The sequence below is a fragment of the Aquarana catesbeiana genome, linkage group LG10, assembly GCF_042186555.1.
Source record: "Aquarana catesbeiana isolate 2022-GZ linkage group LG10, ASM4218655v1, whole genome shotgun sequence".
Classification (NCBI taxonomy): Eukaryota; Metazoa; Chordata; class Amphibia; order Anura; family Ranidae; genus Aquarana; species Aquarana catesbeiana.
The window spans coordinates 75,775,702-75,785,942 of NC_133333.1; positions in this window are offsets into that span (position 1 = coordinate 75,775,702).

Here is a 10,241-nt window from a genome sequence, read left to right on the forward strand (position 1 = left end):
GGCCCAGCCAGAGGGCTGACTTAAACCCAATTGAGCATCTCTGGAGAGACCTAAAATGGCTGTCCACCAATGTTTACCATCCAACCTGACAGAACTGGAGAGGATCTGCAAGGAGGAATGGCAGAGGATCCCCAAATCCAGGTGTGAAAAATTTGTTGCATCTTTCCCAAAAAGACTCATGGCTGTATTAGATCAAAAGGGTGCTTCTACTAAATACTGAGCAAAGGGTCTGAATACTTAGGATCATGTGATATTTCAGTTATTCTTTTTTAATAAATCTGCAAAAATGTCAACAATTCTGTGTTTTTCTGTCAATATGGGGTGCTGTGTGTACATTAATGAGGAAAAAAAATGAACTTAAATGATTTTAGCAAATGGCTGCAATATAACAAAGAGTGAAAAACTTAAGGGGGTCTGAATACTTTCCGTCCCCACTGTATATATGTAGGAGACTGTATATATATTTTATGTAGGAGACTGTATATATATTTTATGCACTGCAGATCGCTGAATCACCTGCCTGCCTGTCTGAAAGTATATTTGAAAATGTCCACCAGGAATAACCTGCAGTCAGATATAGGCCTGGCTAGACTGGAATGACGTGGATATATATATGTAGGAGACTGTATATATATTTAATGCACTGCAGATCACTGAATCACCTGCCTACCTGAAAGTGTATTTGAAAACGTACACCAGGAATGGCCTACAGTCAGATATAGGCTTGGCTAGACTAGAATGCAGTGGATATATATGTAGGAGACTGTATATATATTTTATACACTGCAGATCACTGAATCACCTGCCTGCCTGAAAGTATATTTGAAAACGTACACCAGGAATGGCCTGCAGTCAGATATAGGCTTGGCTAGACTGGAATGCAGTGGATATATATATGTAGGAGACTGTATATATATTAATGCACTGCAGATCACTGAATCACCTGCCTGGAGATAGGCAAAGTGTTCTGGATAGCCGCACACCGGACTGGATAACAAGTGCTTTTATTGATAAAAAAACTGGATCATAGAATGTACAAGACATTACAGCAGGGACGTACAGGGATCAGCTGACGCGTTTCGCACTTATGGTGAGTGCTTACTCATAGCTGACAAACATGGGAATGAGAATCATATATATAGCCCCTATGTTTAAACCATGTGACCATATAATGATGCGAGACATCAAAAACAGCTGAATACTAACTGTGCGAGATCTCAGCACTTGCTGTCGGGTGAACAGGTTTTTAAATTGGGAACTCCCGTGTTGATGGTATATAAGCAGCAGAATAAAAAAGAAAAAAGAAGGGGGGGTAAAATAATAAAAAAAAATGTATATATGTGATAAATGTTATTATGTGATATATATGTATAGAAGTGTTGTAAGTGGGCATAGAAACACTGTATAAGTAAAAATTAATGGTTAAAGTATGTCAGTGAGTGATGATAGAAGAAAGTCTTGTTCTTATTAAATGTGAATAAAAAGAGACATGACAAAATGAATGTGAAATATGATGAAATTAAGAGTGAAAATATAAATATATCACAAATAAAGATGTATACGTGAAAATGTAAATAAAAAAAAGGATATAAATGAAAGTGTGTGTAAATACTCCTGTGCAAACTAAAAAATCACCTGTGTATGAAATGGATAAATAAAGATTAAATCAAAGAAACACGATCTGATATAAGCGGTGTAAACGCCATTATATGAATGGCAGATATGAAAAAATGTATATATAAGTAAAAAAGGGAAAAAACAAATAATATGTCGGTGAAAATAATAATATGGAATAAGGTAAAAAGTAACTGGTGATTTAATGATGTTGTTTAAAATGTTGTTTGAAGCCATGCCAAAAAATCCAAATTAGTGTGAACCAGAGTTGGCCCGTGTATGTGTGGACATGAACATGAACAATTAAAACCCAAAACCAGGTATAGATTAGTAGTATAATATCGGCCGGTGTCTGGGGCCGTTAAAATGTACATGTGTGTATGAACCATAATATAAGGAAGTTGTTAGTGTGTTGGCTATTGCTGTCAACTGGTCTGTTTATACTTATATAACCAATATGGTCAATGAATGGAGGAAAAAGAGGGGAGGACCAAACAGCAGATGCCAGGATCCCAGCAATGAGAGCAACAACCACCAATTTTCACATGTACAGTGTATAAGGCATAAAGTGCACATAACATAAAATCCTAGTAATCAATAACAATATGGTTCATAATATAAAGGTAAAAAAATAATAAAAGTAACACAGTTCATCCATCAACATAAGCAGGCGTTTAAGACAAGATGCTATTGGTCCAGTCTGAAAAATAATAACAATAGTAATAATGATGTGAAAAAGCTGATATATAAATATAATGGAAAAAATGGACACATAGATACAACAACATTTAAAAACATTATGCACAGGGGTGTAAACTGTGCTCATCGGGACAGTAAATAAATCTCCAGACCCAAAATAACAATGTAACAAAATTATTGTTTAAAATGTATTGATATTTGGGATAAACCGGAGATGACTGTCCCAACCTGAAAAAGGAAATGGAGATCCAAAAAACATATAGCTCATAACGGCAATGTGGACTCCATAATATGAACTCCCACAAGGTTGCTTATTATGTGTAAAAAACATAATTGTGTTTTAGTATGAATTAATTAGGGTACGTCCAAAACCACCTGAAGTAATAGAATTGTGGAGATAACCTATATATGTGAAGATACGTGTGGATGTGGACGGAATCAACTAATGAAGCAACCTAAAGAGATAACAGCATCTGACATGAGATGTAATTGGGGAGGCAAGAGAAGAATAGGGTAAAAAGATAGGAAGAACCTCATGGTGATGTTCATAGACACTGCGATATATGTATCGGAAAGTGTTGATGTCTATATAGACCTTATTGTCTGTATGAACATTTAAAGAGTAAGTAGCAACCGTACTGGATACAATAATGAGAATGGAAACTAAATTCAATGTTGAACAAAGATGTACCAAAACAAAAATGCATCAAAAATAAAAAACAAATGTAAACTATTCATAATAATAGGAAACATCCCATTCGAAATTTAGACCTAACAGGATTCTGGTATTTAAAGAAAATATCCAGTAAACTTCAAGTTTACATAATAATTGAAATCTGTCGCCCCCTCTGATAGGTATCACTACTCTTTCTATGCCCTGAATAAAAAGGCTTGATACGTCCTTGTGATGCACAAAGATCCAATGTTTAGCGACGTTGGTTAGCCTATCTTTTTCTATATCGTGTAGGTGATAATATAAACGGTCTCTGAGACGGTGTGTCGTGCGTCCTACATACTGGATCTGACAAATGTCGCAAGTAATGACATATACTATAAACTGAGTGTTGCAGTTTATGAACGAAGAAATATTGAAGGTTTTTCCATTGGTGCAGGATTGTATCTGTTTGTCCTTCTTAATATGGCTACAATAATTACAGCCTCTTTTGCCACATTTAAAATTACCCACAAAGTTTAACCAGTTAGGTTTAGGTCGTCCAGTCGATACTAGACTGGGTGAGAGGGAACTCCCTAAAGTAGGTGCTCTACGAGAGACTACCTTGATGCCCTTTGAAAGAATTGTGTTATATGCAGGGTCATTAAACAAAATCGGGAGATATCTAGTAACTATGATTTTTATTTTATGAAACTCTGCACTAAATGATGTTGAGTGTTTTTAAGGGAAGAATTGGATTGGCGTGTATTCCTTGGGTAAGGTTTGTCTTGTAAAAGCAATTGTCTGGGCACAGTGCTAGCGGTGGTGAACGCTCTGTTAACCAAAGCATCTGTATACCCTCGATCTCTAAAACGCTGGGCCATGTTATTGGCTTACATTTGGAAACTCTCAGGTGTACTGCATAGGTGTTTTAACCTCAGGAATTGTCCGTAAGGTACACCTTGAATAGTGTGTTTAGGATGTGCAGAATCTGCTCTAAGAAGAGTGTTACCTGCAGTAGGTTTTCTGTAAAGGGTGGTGTGGACTGATTCCCCTACTCCTATAAGTTTCACATCCAAAAATTCTATACTACGTAATTATATGGTACCTGTAAAGCTCAAATTGAGGTCGTTGTTATTAAAATATGGGAGCCAGGTATTGAGATCGGCATTGTCGTCAGATGTGATGAATAGGAGGTCATCAATGAAACAACAGTAAAAAACTGTATCTGAGCGACGGGGGCTATCATGTCCAAAGACGCGGGACCTCTCCCACCAACCCATGGGGCATGACGCGCCGCTCGAATTTGGTGCGAACGCCCCATATTGTTCGTATTTCGACGAATGCTTGAACAGCCAATGTTCGAGTCGAACTCATGTTTGACCCGAACATAAAGCTCATCCCTAATCACCAATCTTGTCTCCAATATCACCCAAATCGTCCTCTCCGTTCTCCTCAAGACCTCCTACTCTCAAGCTCTCTCGTCTCCTCCCATGCTCGTCTCCAGGATTTCTCCAGAGCCTCTACCATCCTGTGGAACTCGCTACCTCCACCTGTCCAGCTATCCCCTACTCTCAGGGCCATCTTAATAGCATCATGGGCACCTGGGCAAAGTAATGCTCTGGGGCCTCTACAATGTAGGCAGCGCAGGTAGACAGACAAGTGGAACATCCCCTTTTGGGTGGAGCACCGCAATAACTACATGAACAATCATTCTGTACAGCAAAGAATCAGTGGGAACATACTACATACCTGCTAGATTGATGCCTCCCCAGCACTCTGACCCCTCTACACCCCAGATATTCCCCCAGCACTCTGACCCCACTACACCCCAGATATACCCCCAGCACTCTGACCCCTCTACATCCCAGATATCCCCACAGCACTCTGACCCCTCTACACCCTATATATCCCCCAAGTACTCTGACCCCTCTACACCCCAGATATCTCCCCATTACTCTGACCCCTCCACACCCCAGATATCCCCCAGCACTCTGACCCCTCTACATCCTAGATATTCCCCCTAGCACTGTTACTATATACCCTAAGATACCCCTTGTATTGTGACCGCACTACATCCCTGATACCCCCAACACTGTGGCCTCTCTACATACCTGATACCACTAGCACTATAGCCACCCAAGATACCCCAAGCATTGCTACCCCCTATACACCCCAGATCTCCCCTCAGCTATGTTTACCCCATACACCCTTGATATCCCCCAGCACCATTATTCCATCCATGTAGTACCCCCTTTTCCAGTGGAGATACAGTGCATGTAAACTTTTGGCTATGTGACCACCTCCAGCACTGGACTCACCTATACCAATCAAGCAGTCAGAAGGAGGGGCAGGGGGGGGAGCATCCCTCCGGGCATTCCAAGCCCTTCAGTGCAAACAGTGCTTGACAGCTGGGCTCACCATGACACCATCCACAATGCTACTTCCGCAGGTTGGCTCTCAGTGCTGCCGACTCAGCAGCTCCCACTCCAGCTCCTACCCTGCAGCCTCCGAGTCCCGAGCATTCGAACTGCATGGGGCGGGGTCAGAGCATCACTGGCGCTCCAGCCTGCCCCTCCCTGCTAGCTGGGAAATAATAGGTATCGTTCTTCACAGCATGGTGCACCGCTGCCAGCCTGCCTCCCCGTGTATCCATCACTGTCGGTGCCATCATGGGGCCCCCAATTTTGGAACAGAACAGGAACAGGAAACTCAGTATTGGGGCACCAGTATGCAGTGTGTGATGATGACTGGCATGTGGCGCAAACCGGTGACCTCAACCCAGCAAAATGACTGCAAAAAAGTTCTGTGTCCACCCTGCTCCAAACAGTGACCACCTGATGTTGACCAAATATGACAGCGGCTTTGGCAGAGAATGACCGGTGATAGTCATAGGTGACGCTAACATGCATCACAGAGTAGTGGCTGCAGGGAAAGTGCCATGAGTGACAACCGCACACACGCACCTGCAGTACCTCCAGCCAGCCCATGCCCTCCTGAACGATACCTGTCCTTTAAACTATACCAACGAAAAGCCAAAAGCCGGCGGGTGGAGACGAACACTGCCGAGGGTCGCTGAGACGAACCGAGAGCCGCTGAAAACCTGCCGAAGAGCCAAGAGCCGCCGAGTCCTCGTGGAGCCGTAAACAGGAAGTGATGTTTTCAAAATGTTGACAGGAAATGATGCCACCATACGAAAAACCAGGCCGACAGGAGTAAGGAGGAGGAGTACGGGTTTAAATACCCCCCGACTCCTCCTACAAACTCAGGGCGGTCTGCGGCCAGCCTTCCCATTAAAATGAAAATTATTCATAGTTTCATTATTTGTTTTGTAATTCCCCTCAGTGGATACCCAATCCTTCTTTTCTCAATTAAATAGACTTTTTTCCTCCTTTGTTTGGGGTTCACACCCACCTCGCTATAAATTGGCCACCCTTATGCACCCCACATCGCAGGGGAGGTTGGCGTTTCTGGATTGCCATAAATATTTTATCACAGCGGTTTGGTGGCTGGCCCCGGATATGACCAACTATGCGGTGATTGTGGAGGCAGCAATAGTCCGGTCTTTTAAAGGCACTGTCAAATTTACCTTTTAGGGTGCCCAAAGCTCCTTATGATGTAACTCCCTCCATGCTCACAACCCTCCAGGCTTGGAGGGCAGGGCTAACCTGTGAGAAATATCCGAGAGCAGCGGTTTCTCCAAATGCCCCCCTGTGGAATAACCCCAACTTACCACATCTTTTTGCGATCCCTGAACCTAAAGTGTGGGCCAAATATAACATCAAACTGCCCTCGGAGGTTGCCACTGATAATTCCTACTATTCCTTGGTCCATCTTGTATCACATTTCAGTGTCCCACCCTCGCACCTATTTAGATACCTGCCGTTGTCCTATGCTTTCAAAATTCAGTCCCCCCCCCCGGAGAGAGACAATTGGTACAACCTGACCTCGAAAGGATTATAAGGTATGACTGTGCAGAGAAGCTCACCTCTGTCTTATATGCTCATCTCCTCCGAGTCTCATCCCTAGAGTTGTCTGCACTTCGCCAGCACTGGTCCCAGGATGCTCTGGAGCATGATTCTGAGAATTGGGAGGACATATGGGATTTCCCATTCAAAATTCTTATCTCCCTACGAGACTGTCTCATACAATATAAGATTGTCCATAGGGCATACAATGCTCCCTCTAGGCTGCATAAAATTAGACCCTCCCTGTCCTCGGAGTGCTGGCATTGTAGTCATTCTCCAGGAGACTTTATCCATGTATTTTGGTCCTGCATGTAATCAAGGTGTATTGGGGACAAATACTTTCTGTAATAAATTACCTGCTGGGCATATTGATGGCTCCATTCCCACAAATTTGTCTGTTGGGTCTGGTGGAGGAGCTAGTACCTAGAGTGGCAGAGAGGACCCTGATAGGTCTCCTTCTATTCTATGCCAGGAAAAAGATTACCTTATACTAGAAGAAACAGGCTCCACCCTCCCTCCCTTATGGAAAACACATTTTAATACTGTACTACCCTTATATAAAGATACTTATTACCATCAAGGCTGTCCAAAGAAATATGATAGAGTATGGGCTAAGTGGCTAGCGGAACCCTCCACAGCAATATCTGACTGAGAGGGATACGGGTGTAGCATGACTCCCTTGGGGACTGCTTGGATTTACCTGCTCATCTTCACCGCCATGACCTTGTGAACATTCCAACCCACTTGACACTCTGGGTTCAGACATCTGTGCACCACATTAAAGTAATAAGTCAAACAACTTGTTGAAATAACTCAAATAGAATATTGTTACACAGAGGAGGTAATAGATCCACTGAGCTTTGGGTAACAGTACTAGCTCAAAAAAAAAAAAAATTTAAAAGTCCCTTTAAAAAAATAAAAAATGTAAAAAAGTGCCCTCTCCACTGAACACGCGGAGAAAGCCGGGAACTGACTAGCTGCCGCTGAAGGGGACAGACGCGGCATTAAGGAGGGGCTCCGCTGCAGGGACACATGTGAGGAGGACTCTGCTGATGGGGACACTGAGATGTGAGGAGGACTCTGCTGATGGGGGCACCGAGATGTGAAGAGGACTCTGCTGATGGGGACATTGAAATGTGAGGAGAACTCTGCTGATGGGGACACACATGTGAGGAGGACTCTGCTGATGGGGACACAGATGTAAGGAAGGGGCTCTGCTGATGGGGACACACATGTGAGGAGGACTCCGTTGCTGGGGACACCTGATGTAAGGAGGGACTCTGCTGATGGGGATACACATGTAAGGAGGGACTCTGCTGATGGGGACACAGATGTAAGGAGGGACTCTGCTGATGGGGACACAGATGTAAGGAGGGACTCTGCTGATGGGGACACAGATGTAAGGAGGGGCTTCGCTGATGGGGACACAGATGTAAGGAGGGGCTTCGCTGATGGGGACACAGATGTAAAGAGGACTCCGTTGATGGGGACACAGATGTAAGGAGGGGCTCCGCTGATGGGGACACAGATGTAAGGAGGACTCCGCTGATGGGGACACAGATGTAAGGAGGACTCCGCTGATGGGGACACAGATGTAAGGAGGACTCCGCTGATGGGGACACAGATGTAAGAATGGGCTCCGCTGATGGGGACACAGATGTAAGGAGGGGCTCCGCTGATGAGGACACAGATGTAAGGAGGGGCTCCACTGATGGGGACACAAATGTAAGGAGGACTCCGCTGATAAGGACACAGATGTGAGGAGGGACTCCGCTGCTGGGGCCACCTGATGTAAGGAGGGGCTCCACTGATGGGGAAACAGATGTAAGGAGGAGCTCCGCTGATGGGGACACAGATGTAAGGAGGACTCTGCTGATGGGGACACAGATGTAAGGAGGGGCTCCACTGATGGGGACACAGATGTAAGGAGGACTCTGCTGATGGGGACACCGATGTAAGGAGGGGCTCCGCTGATGAGGACACAGATGTGAGGAGGGACTCCCCTGCTGGGAGCACCTGATGTAAGGAGGGGCTCCGCTGATGGGGACACAGATGTAAGGAGGACTCCGCTGATGGGGACATAGATGTAAGGAGGACTCTGCTGATGGGGACACAGAGTCAAGTCAGTTATTGATGCTGGGCACTAGAGGGACAACACGATATACAGAAACAACAGAGGATCACCGCACTTTGCAATTGTAGTCCACATTGCTACATCCTCCCCCACCTAAAAGTCTTTGGTCCCTGAAGACAGAACACAACCTGTGGGATCACCTTGCTGTATCATAAGAAAGTGAATGGTTAATCATCTGACAAACCAGAAGCTGTAACAGCCAACAACTGAACAACTTCTAACAGTAAATTATATACATCATCAGGTGTAGTCATATTAATTTAGTGGCAGGCCAATAACAAATTAATGGCCCACCCAGTAGTGTCCGGAGGTGGATCAAGGTCATCCTTTACTAAAGGTTAAAGGTAAAGGAGGCAAGTGCTTGACTAGAATGTTGAGCAATAGGGATAAGCTTGTCAGAGGTTTCTCCAAAGGTATCATACGTCAGTCTTTTTGGAGGGCATATTTTCTGTCTCAACTTGGAGTAGATACTTACCAGTGGCTCCGGTCCCCTATCTGTTCCCCAGAAACTACATCCGGATTTAGGCTCAGGTTCTGAATCAGACTCTGGTTCAGGTTCTGATTCAGGTTCAGGTTCTGGTTCAGGGACAGTCTCTCTTTCTGCTTCATTAGTAGGAGGAATGAGAGTCTCCAACACATTAGATACTTCATTGGATTCCATCTGGACTTCTCCGTCTCCTCCTAGTGAGTGAAAGTCTAGTGTTTCAATTTCTGGCAGGGGGAGACGTGTCTTCCTCCTAAAAGGTTTCCCCTGACTGTCTTCCTCCTCAATCCCGGGAGTGACAGGCTTGTCTTCCAAAGGTGAGACCCACAACCAATCAAGGGATAATTCTTCGTCATTGCTCTCCTCTTCAGGTGGCATGGGTGGGCAGGGTTTTCTAGCCCTAGGCCTTAGCGTAGGGAAATGGTAAGTCTCTAGGTCAGAGGATGGGGGTACTCGGACAGCCTCAGATATAGGCAGCAAGTGGTTTCAATGCCAAGTCTTCAAAGGTAACACTCTGTCTCCAAGTTGTAGATCTTGAACCCTCACTCTCAAAGCTTTTCTTGTTACTCTGTACTCTGATGGTAGAAGCTTCCTTGGCTTTCTCATAGGCCACTTTTAAGTTCTTCCGAAGGCCTGAGAGGTGTAATCTAATGATGCTCCAAAGGCCAGGTCCACTGGCAAACAAGCTTC